Source organism: Salvelinus sp. IW2-2015, linkage group LG8 (genome assembly GCF_002910315.2).
Source record: "Salvelinus sp. IW2-2015 linkage group LG8, ASM291031v2, whole genome shotgun sequence".
NCBI classification, from domain to species: domain Eukaryota; kingdom Metazoa; phylum Chordata; class Actinopteri; order Salmoniformes; family Salmonidae; genus Salvelinus; species Salvelinus sp. IW2-2015.
Window position 1 is genome coordinate 6,898,401 of NC_036848.1, and position 11,275 is coordinate 6,909,675.

At 42.6% G+C, this 11,275-nt stretch overlaps 1 pseudogene; it reads left to right on the forward strand.

The window, feature by feature from the left end:
- The first annotated feature begins 899 nt into the window (after positions 1-899).
- The window catches only part of LOC111967334 (mitogen-activated protein kinase kinase kinase kinase 4-like), a 107,481-nt pseudogene continuing 97,105 nt past the window's right edge, over positions 900-11,275 (forward strand).

Sequence of the window (11,275 nt, forward strand, 5' to 3'; positions counted from 1 at the left end):
AGAGAGGCAATGGGGTGGCTCCATAAAAATATAAATGTCAAACTCACTTCCACAACGCTAGAACCCTCTATGTTAAAACATCCATGTTTAAACTCTCACACACAGAACCTGCTCTCTCATACACTCTTTCATTCTCTAATTCAACTTTACAGAAGAATGTCATTATAACATAAGACATTACTCTCTGCTAATTCATAATGGCTCCGCATTGTCTGTGTCCTGGCTAGAGAATGGGCCCTCTGTGACCTTACACAGTGGTCCTGTTCAGGGGTCAGCCGCCACAGACCCTGTCCTGCTCCTGCTACCGGTCACACTGTGTGGAGAATGACACAGTCACAGAGACTAGTCATCGTTAACCATGTGAGTCACTCATTAAGAATAGCAATGCCAGTCAGGAAGGAGCTGGAGGAACAGCATAGCAATGCACTGAAGCTGAATCTAACAGCTAAATCTGTTGTACATTACTTTTGATATTTCACAGTTTAGGTTTTTTTGCTAACCATTTTGTCAACTAATGAGTAACAACATATTTAGAAACATGAAATATAAATGTTAAAGTGAAAGAATGATCAATAAATCATTTTGTATGGGACTGTCATTTTTTCCCCCTGCAGGCCAAGGTCACTATTGTATATTTGGATTGGGCAATCTCTCATAATGCAGATGTTGACGTTTTCTTACAATGTTGTTTTTATAGTAATACATGTTTAGGCTTAGGCTACTACTGTATATTATGTAATTGGTAAAACTATATGGAGATAAAAAAAAATTACTGAAGGCATGAACAATCAACACGTTATTTTGCGGATGTTGGAGAAAGTTGTTCAAAAAAGTGAACTTTTCGAATTTGGTTTTCTTGTGTGGGGGGGGGGGGCTAGCTTCCTCAGCATATTCCGGGTTTCGCTGGATGAGAAGTTTCCTGTGTTGGTCGCTAGTGAGACTCGCTGCAGAAGCAGATATACAATATGAACTGACACAGTGAAACCGTTAACTTTAGGAAAATCAAGTACATGTCCTCTTTCTAGTTGCAGTAGTCCGACAACGCCATAGCTATGGCGCGAGACTGCACTACACGAAGTTTGGACAATATTGACCTCTCTGCTTTGAGGGTGAGTTCTAGTTGTGCCAACGTCTAATTCATTGAAATGTAGGTTGACTTTTGTGTAAACATTGTCGTAGTCGATGTTGTTTGCAAAGTTTCAAACTGTAGTCTATTCATTTAAGGAAACGTCAGCTACATTGTAACAAAAAGTGAGCAACGTTGTAACAAATTGTTTGAGCTTTCCTGTCACAATATTATGAAACCATTGATGCAATTTTCTGTACATGTTTTGCTTTCAAAAGTGAATATGTTTTTGGTTTGTCAGATTTACAACTGTTTCATAAGCAACTGAATGATTGGGGGTAAAATAACTTGAGTTAAAAATAAAAATAAAAGTAAAGTTGTCTAAGTTACAATAATAATGCAGTAGAAATATGGTGTTGGCATGGTACAAGTGTGAACAAATGAAACATACTTGTAGGGAGCCATGCCATGCAATATTCCGTTTAAGTGATGACCTAAAGGTCCAACATTATTCTGATCAGGTGCTTTCAAAATGACTTTATTTATTTATGTTTGTGTCCTTTCAATTCATGTGAAGTAATGTAATGTTGTCCTCTTGTTTCAGGATCCTGCTGGGATATTTGAGCTGGTAGAAGTGGTTGGAAATGGAACATATGGGCAAGTCTACAAGGTTTGTAGTTTATGTCAGACCTACTCTCCTATTCTTGTCTTTGACCATGATTACAATTGCAGATGTGTTGTCAGTTGGAATGATTGACATTCAAAGGAGCATATTGAAAATACAGTATGTAAATGTTGCATGATGGCACCCTCTCAATCTTTCATTGAAGTTTGAAAAGGAACATGTATATAGTAACACAACTACAGCTGACAGCAGATGTTAGTGTGAAACTTGGTGTAGGTCTAATGAAAGTACTAACTACTAAGTGAGAAAAGCGAGTGAGAGAAACGGTGACCCAAATGCACTGTGTAGTAGCTTACAAACACAAGCATCTTTAACACTCTTGGGTGGAGTCCACTTCCTAATCGAAATCAGCATCACTGAAAGCTTCAGTGATGGTTTGTGGTTCTTTAAAAAAAACATTGAGGTGATTTAAATTAGCTTGACCGGCAAAGCGAGTGGTGCTAGCCACATTCTCACAGTTGGGTGAATACCTTAGGTTGCACAAGCCTTTGATTTACAAGAAGGTAACCCAGTCAAGATCCGGTGTAACATAAAAGAGATCAAGAATACATGACATGATAAAAGCTTTTTTAATGTCACACAATTTTTTTCCACTTATATTCAAAAGTGCAAGAAGGTTGTCTGTTAATATCAATCCCTAAACAGTAGTTAGTATAGTTCCAAACTGAAAAGACAGTCTGTCAACTCTGTTGTAATGTAGTACACAGCATGTCAAAATCTCACCTGAATTTAATATATATTTTCTGTTATATGGTTCAATGTCAGAGTTGGTCATTAGTGGCCAGACAGCTTCCTCCTCTTCTTTCCTCTTCTGTGTGCAGTGCAGTGCACACTTTCAGAACTATAAYAGGAACAGTGACTTCACACATATTCCAAATTCCTTGTCATTATTCAGGTCAACGATTTCTATTTCACATACACTGAGTGAACAAAACATTAGGRACACCTGCTCTTTCCATGACATAGACTAACCAGGTTAATCCAGGTGAAAGCTATGATCCCTTATTAATGTCACCTGTTAAATCCACTTAAATCAGTGTAGATGAAAGGGAGGAGACAGGTTAAAGAAGGATTTTTAAGCCTTGAGGCAATTGAGACATGGATTGTGTATGTGTGTCATTCAGAGGCTGAATAGGCAAGACAAAATATTTAAGTGCCTTTGAACGGGGTATGGTCATAGGTGCAGGGCACACCGGTTTGAGTGTATCAAGAACTGCACTGCTGCTGGTTTTTCACACTCAACGGTTTCCTGTGTGTATCAAGAATGGTTCACCACCCAAAGGACATCCAGCAAACTTGACACAACTGTGGGAAGCATTGGAATCAACATGGKCCAGCATCCCTGTAGAACGCTTTGGACACCTTGTAGAGTCCATGCCTCGACGAATTGAGGCTGTTCTGAGTGCAAAGGGGTGTGTAACTCAATATTAGGAAGGTGTTCCTAATGTTTTGTTAGCTCTGTATATGAACACCAAGAAGTGTGTTCAGTAATACTGCACACTTTAATCACCCAGCCAAACACTTCGTTCAAATTGTATGTATTGTTTACATGCAATGAGAATGAATCCAGATAGTGTCTTGTGTTTCACACTGTAATTCAGAATCCCTTTATTTCACATGAATAGTCTAAGGAAGGTGGTGGGCGTTACTCAAAAATAATCATGTACTGTAGTTATTACACAATAAAACCTTAATAATAACAGATTCATTTTGAACTGGTGTAACAAATCAGTGGTTTATCGTACCATGTACTTGCATAAGTTGTTGACATTGTTGAGAAACATGAGGTAGTGGTTGTCTTCTCCAGCCCAGATTCATTAGTAGAGTAATTGTCACTTATGAACATTTTTGAACATCTTGGCATGGTTCTGTTATAATCTCCACCCGGCACAGCCAGAAGAGGACTGGCCACCCCTCATAGCCTGGTTCCTCTCTAGGTTTCTTCCTAGGTTTTGGCCTTTCTAGGGAGTTTTTCCTAGCCACCGTGCTTCTACACCTGCATTACTAGCTGTTTGGGGTTTTAGGCTGGGTGTCTGTACAGCACTTCGAGATATTAGCTGATGTACGAAGGGCTATATAAAATAAAATTGATTGATTGATTGATTGATAGAGTAGAGGAAGTTGTCTCCAGACAGGTAGAGGGCAGGGTCACAGTGGTCATAATGGTCATAGTGGTCATAGTGGTCACAGTGGTCATAATGGTCAAACTGGTCATAATGGTCACAGTGGTCATAATGGTCACAGTGGTCATAATGGTCACAGTGGGTCAATAGTGGTCATAGTGGTCATTAATGGTCATAGTGGTCGCACAGTGGTCAAAAGTGGTCATATGTGGTCACAGTGGTCATAATGGTCAAACTGGTCATAGTGGTCATAATGGTCACAGTGGTCATAGTGGTCATAATGGTCACCAGCAGTGGTCATAAAATGGTCACAGTGGTCATAATGGTCACAGTGGTCATAATGGTCATAGTGGTCACATTGCTCACAGTGGTCAAAGGGGTCACAGTGGTCATAGTGGTCATAATGGTCACAGTGGTCATAGTGGTCATAATGGTCACAGTGGTCATAATGGTCACAGTGGTCATAATGAGCATGCATGGTCATCATGGTCACAGTGGTCACAGGGCATAGTGGTCATAATGGTCACATTGGTCATAATGGTCACAGTGGTCATAATGGTCATAGTGGTCATAATGGTCAAAGTGGTCATAATGGTCATAGTGGTCACATTGCTCACAGGGGTCAAAGGGGTCACAGTGGTCACAGTGGTCATAGTGTTCATAATGGTCATAGGGGGCATAATGGTCATGCTGGTCATAATGGTCATAGTGGTCATAGTGGTCATAGTTGTCATAGTGGTCACAGTGGTCACAATGGTCATAGTGGTCATAGTGGTCATAATGGTCATAGGGGGCATAATGGTCATGCTGGTCATAGTGGTCATAATGGTCATAGTGGTCATAGTGGTCATAGTGGTCACAATGGTCATAGTGGTCATAGTGTTCTCAGAATCGTATTATTTGAATTTTTTTCTCCTCTACAATTTATCCGTTCTGAAAACAGAACGTCAAAGGGAATGCGCGTCTGTGGAAAATATTGATTTTGAAATTGTTTATTGGGCTTGTTCTGAAGGCAGCACATCTTGTTTTACAGAACAGTCTGAAGTCTTGGTTTTAATCATCCATCCCCTTGGGGTTTCAGTGCAGATGTCTGATCCATGCCACAGTTTTGTTCAATGCTGAATCTTTTATATGTGACAATTACTGTCAGGCTGAGAAAACAAAAAACAGTCCAGGGCCCGGTTTCCTAATAGCGATGGAACTTAGGCTTACGAGTGTTTTAACGATGCATCTTTCCTACAACGGCCGAAGATGTAACATGCGTTTCCCAAAACACCACGCAGAGAGAATGTTCGCTAAGTGCGTCATCGAAAGAAAGGGAGCGCTACTCTGGGTCAGCTTTCTCCATTCAAATCTTACCTTAACATTAGAATTATTCCACAATACTGACGACGTATCAGCTCCTAGAGATATTATCACGTAATGGCTGMAAATATTGAGGCGGCTTATTCTAATGCTTACCCTATAATAATGCACTAAATCAAGATTTGGCACATCATTGCACATATGTTAGGCTACACCATGAAATACATTGAGGCAAAATAGCAAAATAAAGTAGCCAAATAGCTAAATAAAACTCAATTGAATAAACATGAAMWTGATTTCAATATCATTTAAATACACTACATKACCAARRGTATGTGGACACCTGCTCGTCAAACATCTCATTCCAAAATCATGGGAATTAATATGGAGTTGGTCCMCCTTTTGCTGCTATAACAGCCTCCACTCTTCTGGGAAGGCTTTCCACTAGATGTTGGAACATTGCTGCGGGGACTTGCTTCCATTCAGCCACAAGAGCATTAGTGAGTTCGGGCACTGATGTTGGGCAATTAGGTCTGGCTTGCAGTCGGTGTTCCAATTCATCCCAAAGGTGTTCGATGGGGTTGAGGTCAGAGCTCTGTGCGGGTCAGTCAAGTTCTTCCACACCGATCTCGACAAACCATTTCTGTATGGACCTTGCTTTGTCCACAGGGCATTGTCATGTTGAAGCAGAAAAGGGCCTTCCGAAACTGTTGCCACAAAGTTGGAAGCACAGAATCATCTAGAATGTCATTGTATGCTGTAGCATTAAGATTTCCCTTTACTGGAACTAAGGGGCCTAGCCTGAGTCATAAAAAACAGCCCCAGACCATTATTCCTCCTCCACCAAACTTTATAGTCGGCACTATGCTTTGGGGCTGGTAGCATTCGCTTGGCATTGCTAAACCCAGATTAGTCCTTCGGACTGCCAGATGTTGAACTGAAGTGTACTGTGATTTAGTCACACAGTACACTTCAGGGCAAATTTTCAGCTGTTTAAAATGCAGAAAAATGCTGTTGTTAGCMTGATGTGTGGTGKGATCTTTGGCGAGAGCAGGGGAAATGGCAGTGGTGTCATACCAAGAGAAACACTGATGAGAATGTCAGCCCGGTAAACTCTCTCAAATGGGTGACCTTTGCCATATGATGTTCAATGTCTGTTCTACAAAATACCAGTCCATACTATGTCATGCAAGATGAGATTGTTACGGCTCTCGTCGAAAGGAGTGGACCAAAGCGCAGTGTGGAAAGTGTTCATGATTTTTATTTTCAAAAACACTCAAACAAAATAACCAAAGTGAAAACAAAAGGGCACAGTTCTGTCAGGTACAGACACTAAACAGAAAACAAGATCCCACAAAACCCAAAAGGATAATGACAACTTATATATGATCCCCAATCAGAGACAACGATAGACAGCTGCCTCTGATTGGGAACCACACACGACCAAAAACAAAGAAATAGAAAACATAGACTTTCCCACCCGTGTCACACCCTGACCTAACCAAACATAGAAAAAAATAAGGAACTCTAAGGTCAGGGCGTGACAGAGATAGTATGTATCCAAATCAAATCATGAATAATGCTTGCAAGCAGCACAAAATTCTAACAACATATTACTACTATGTGTGTTATAAAAGAATAGAACTTCAGTTAATATAATCCTGATAATACTGTGCAGTTCTAGTAYGCTAGGGCATCTGACTTGTTGTCATGCTCAGGAGAGGAAGACTTGGCACTTACATGGGAGGCTGTTTTTGACCTGTTTAACRCAGCATTCTTATCGTCTCATTGTAAGTGCCGAATAATCATATCTTTTTTTATTGTAGTATTTTGGATAATCTTGTTATTGTCATGTGTCTGACGGCCAGTGGTGGTCTTCATTTTAGAACCGCTCCTAATCTCCTCAGCTTTTAGGGTGAAGCAGCTGGTATGTCCTCATCATGTTTTCCAGGGGGTTATGTGTCTGGCCTCATCTTTGCATTCATTACAGGCATCAGAGTAATGGTTTTCTTAACATAGTAAATCTTACAGAGACCCATCAATGCTGGTTAAAAGGGTGGATTGTTAGCAAGGGGTCACATGATGAGAGTAGTTTCCCCAAGSTAGTTTATCCTCTGGGGCTTCATGTAGTTTGGCAGCAGAATAGGATGGTCCATTCAGAGAGGAGCTTGTGTGATAGAGTCTCTCACTCATTCCAGCGTGAACCCTATCATGTAACTAACCATCTTAGTAAGAATGAAAATGGATTGTGATTTGTTGCATCAGTGATCTCATCTGTGTCTTCTGGGGATACAGTACTCAAGAGTGTTGAAGTAATTAGGCGTAGCGTAAATTGTGTCATTGTCAGTGTTTGACATGTTGTATTTGGTTTAGCAATACATTCTTATTGTTTGAAGATAACTGTCTCAGTCCATATAGCAATATCTCATCCTATTGTTCTTAGGCTGACTATATCTAGGGTGTATTCTTCTTTTGAATGGGCACTTCCCTGTCTTGCGAAATGCAAACTCATGAAGTGTGAAAAAGTTGGTTAAAGCCAGGCTAGTACTGCAGCGACAGAGCAGCACTGGAGGGRCATCGCCACTTGYGTGCCTCTCAGGTCAKATATTGAGAAAGTCCCAGTATGTTGGGAATCATCACGAAGCAGGCAGGGAGAGGAAATTGATTTCTGAACCTCAGCCGCTGTTCAAACCACTGGRACACCTGCCTGGATGTGGTGGCGTTACTGTATCCCAGTCCCCTCAGCTCTGAGAAAGAGACATGGAACCGTCCTGGTGTTGAGATGTGGGCTCACTGGATGTGTCACGAATGGTACTCTATTCCCTATTTAGTGCACTACATTTGACCAGGGCCCATAGGGRAAAGGGTGCCATTTGRGATGCAGCTACCGAGTAGGCCTGTGTTTGGGTAGGGAACGGGAGTAGGCCCCCCCCTATGCCCGCGGGGTAGGAACTGTGGTAGTGGGTAGGTGTTGGGCGATATACCCTTTTATAAGGAAATCAGTCAATTAATATAAATTCATTAGGCTCTAATCTATAGGACTAGGAATACAGATATGGAGGGGCGTGGATCAGAAAACCAGTCAGTATCTGGTGTGACCACTTTTTGTCTCATGCAGCGCAACACATCTCCTTCGCATAGAGTTGATCATGCTGTTGATTGTGGCCTATGGAATGATGTCCCGCTCCTCTCCAATGGCTGTGTGAAGTTACTGGATATTAGGGGGAACTGGAACACGCTGTCGTGTCATTTTCAGCTTCCAGGAATTGTGTACAGATCCTTGCGACATGTGGCTGTGCATTATCATGCTGAAACATGAGGTGATGGCGGGGGGTGAAYGGCACGACAAACAGGATTTCGTCACAGTTTCTTTATAAATTGAAATTGCCATTGATAAATTGCAATTGTGTTTGTTGTCTGTAGCTTATGTCTGCCCATACCATAACCCCACCKCCACAATGTGGAACTTTGTTCACAATGTTGACATCAGCAAACCGCTTGCCCACACAACGCCATATACTTGGTCTGTGAATGTGAGGCCAGTTGGATGTACTACCAAGTTTTCAAAAATGAAGTTAGATGTTGCTTATGGTAGAGAAATKAACATTCAATTCTCTGGCAACAGCTCTGGTGGACATTCCTGCAGTMWGCATTCCAATTGCACGCCCCCTCAAAACTTGAGACATCTGTGGCATTATGTTGTGTGACAAAACTGCACATAATAGAGTGGCCTTTTATTATCMCCAGCACAAGGTGCACCTATGTAATTATCATGCTGTTTAATCAGCTTCTTGATACGCCATACCTGTCAGGTGGAGGGATTATCTTGGCCAAGGAGAAATGGTCACTAACAGGGATGTAAACAAATTTGTCCACATTTGAGAGAAATGTCTGCAATATTTTATTTCAGCTCATGAAACATGGGACCAATCACTTTACATCTTGTGTTTAGACTTTTGTTCAGTGTATAAGAAATCTACGATGTGTCAAATAAATTATATCTAGCTCGGGGCTCCAGTTATGCATTTGGTTTGCTAACTTGCTAGCTAAGTTGCTGGATGTCAAGATCAAGCTTCTTGGTTACATCAGAGACATTCAATCCCCTCCTGGATCAAGATCCCTGTTGCCTAAATTGTTTTGTGCATATATAAAAATGTATATATATGTATTTATTTTAAGAATGTGAAATGTCAGAATAATAGGAGAGAGAATCATTTATTTGTCACGCCTTGACCTTTGGGGTTCTCTATGGTGCAATAGGTCAGAGCGAGACTAGGGGGTGTTCTAGTCTTGAATTTCTATGTTGGTGTGAGTATGGTTCCCAATTGGAGGCAGCTGATGATCGTTGCCTCTAATTGGGGATCATATTTAGTGTGGTCCTTTTCCCACCTGCGTTTGTGGGATATTGTTTTGGTTTAGTGTTATGTRMGCTACGAACTGCACGTTTGTTTATTCTTTGTTGTTTTTGAAGGTTCACTTTAATAAATATGTGGAACTCTACTCACGCTGTGCCTTGGTCCGCTCATTATGTATACGACGAACGTGACAGAATATCCCACCACTACAGGACCAGGCCTCCAGTGCACCTCCCCAGCCTGGTACGTCCTGTGCCGGCTCCCCGCACTCGCCCTGAAGAGCGTGTTATCAGTCCGGTGAAACCTGTGCTGGCTCCACGCACCAGGCCTCCAGTGCCCCTCMCCAGCCGGGAGCGTCCTGTGCCGGCTCCACGCACTCGACCTGAGGAGCGTGTCATCAGTCCGATGCGACCTGCGCCGATTCCCAGTCCAGGCACGGTGTCCAGTCCCGCTCCAAGGCCGGAGCCTTCCTCTGCGCCGGTGCCCAGTCCAGGCACGGCGTCCAACCCAGTTCCATGGCTGGAGCCTCCCTCTGCTCCGGGTGCCCAGTCCAGGCACGGCGTCCAACCCAGCTCCATGGCCGGAGCCTTCCTCTGCGCCGATTCTCAGTCCAGGCACGGGTCCAGTCCTGCTCCATGGCCGGAGCCTTCCTCGCGCCGATTCCCAGTCCAGGCACGGTGTCCAGTCCTGCTCCATGGCAGGAGCCTTCCTCTGCGCTGGTGCCCAGTCCAGGCACGGCGTCCATGTCCCGCTCCATGGCCGGAGCCTTCCTCTGCTCCAGCTTTTATTTCTTTCATCACATTCCCAGTTGGTCAGAAGTTTACATACACTCAATTAGTATTTGGTAGCATTGCCTTTAAAATATTTAACTTGGGTCAAACGTTTCGGGTAGCCTTCCACAAGCTTCTCACAATAAGTTGGGTGAATTTTGGCCCATTCCTACTATTGTTTGTATTGATGAACGTGGTACCTTCAGGCGTTTGGAAATTGCTCCCAAGGATGAACCAGACTTGGGGAGGTCTATGTCACGCGGGACTAGGTGGGTGCAGGAATCAGGCGCAGAGAGAGTTCCACTGGGGTATAGTGCTCTTTAATAAGGCACACACAAAATATAAGCCCAACAAATACAGGGCGCGGACATATAACGTGACAACCCAAAAACCACAGGTGTCAAGTGAAAAAAGAAAATACACCTCAGCCTACAATGCACACACGTAACAAAAATAAAGACAATCCTGCACAAAACAAGGGCGGGTCTACCTACTAAATATAGGGAAGCTCATTAACCGAAAACAGAAACACAGGTGAAACTAATAAGACAAAACAAACAGACAAACGAAAAAGGGATCGGTGGCGGCTAGTAGGACGGTGACGACGACCGCCGAGCACCGCCGAACAGGCAGGGGAGCCAACTTCGGCGGAAGTCGTGACAGTCTAAAAAAGAATTCTGAGGTCTTGGCTGATTTATTTTGATTTTCCCATGATGTCAAGCAAAGAGGCACTGAGTTTGAAGGTAGGCCTTGAAATACATCCACAGGTACACCTCCAATTGACTCAAAGATTCAATTAGCCAATCAGAAGCTTCTAAAGCCATGACATAATTTTCTAGAATTTTCCAAGCTGTTTAAAGGCACAGTCAACTTAGTGTATGTTAACTTCTGACCCACTGGAATTGTGATACAGTGAAATAATCTGTCTGTAAACAATAGTTGGAAAATTACTTGTGTCATGCACGAAGTAT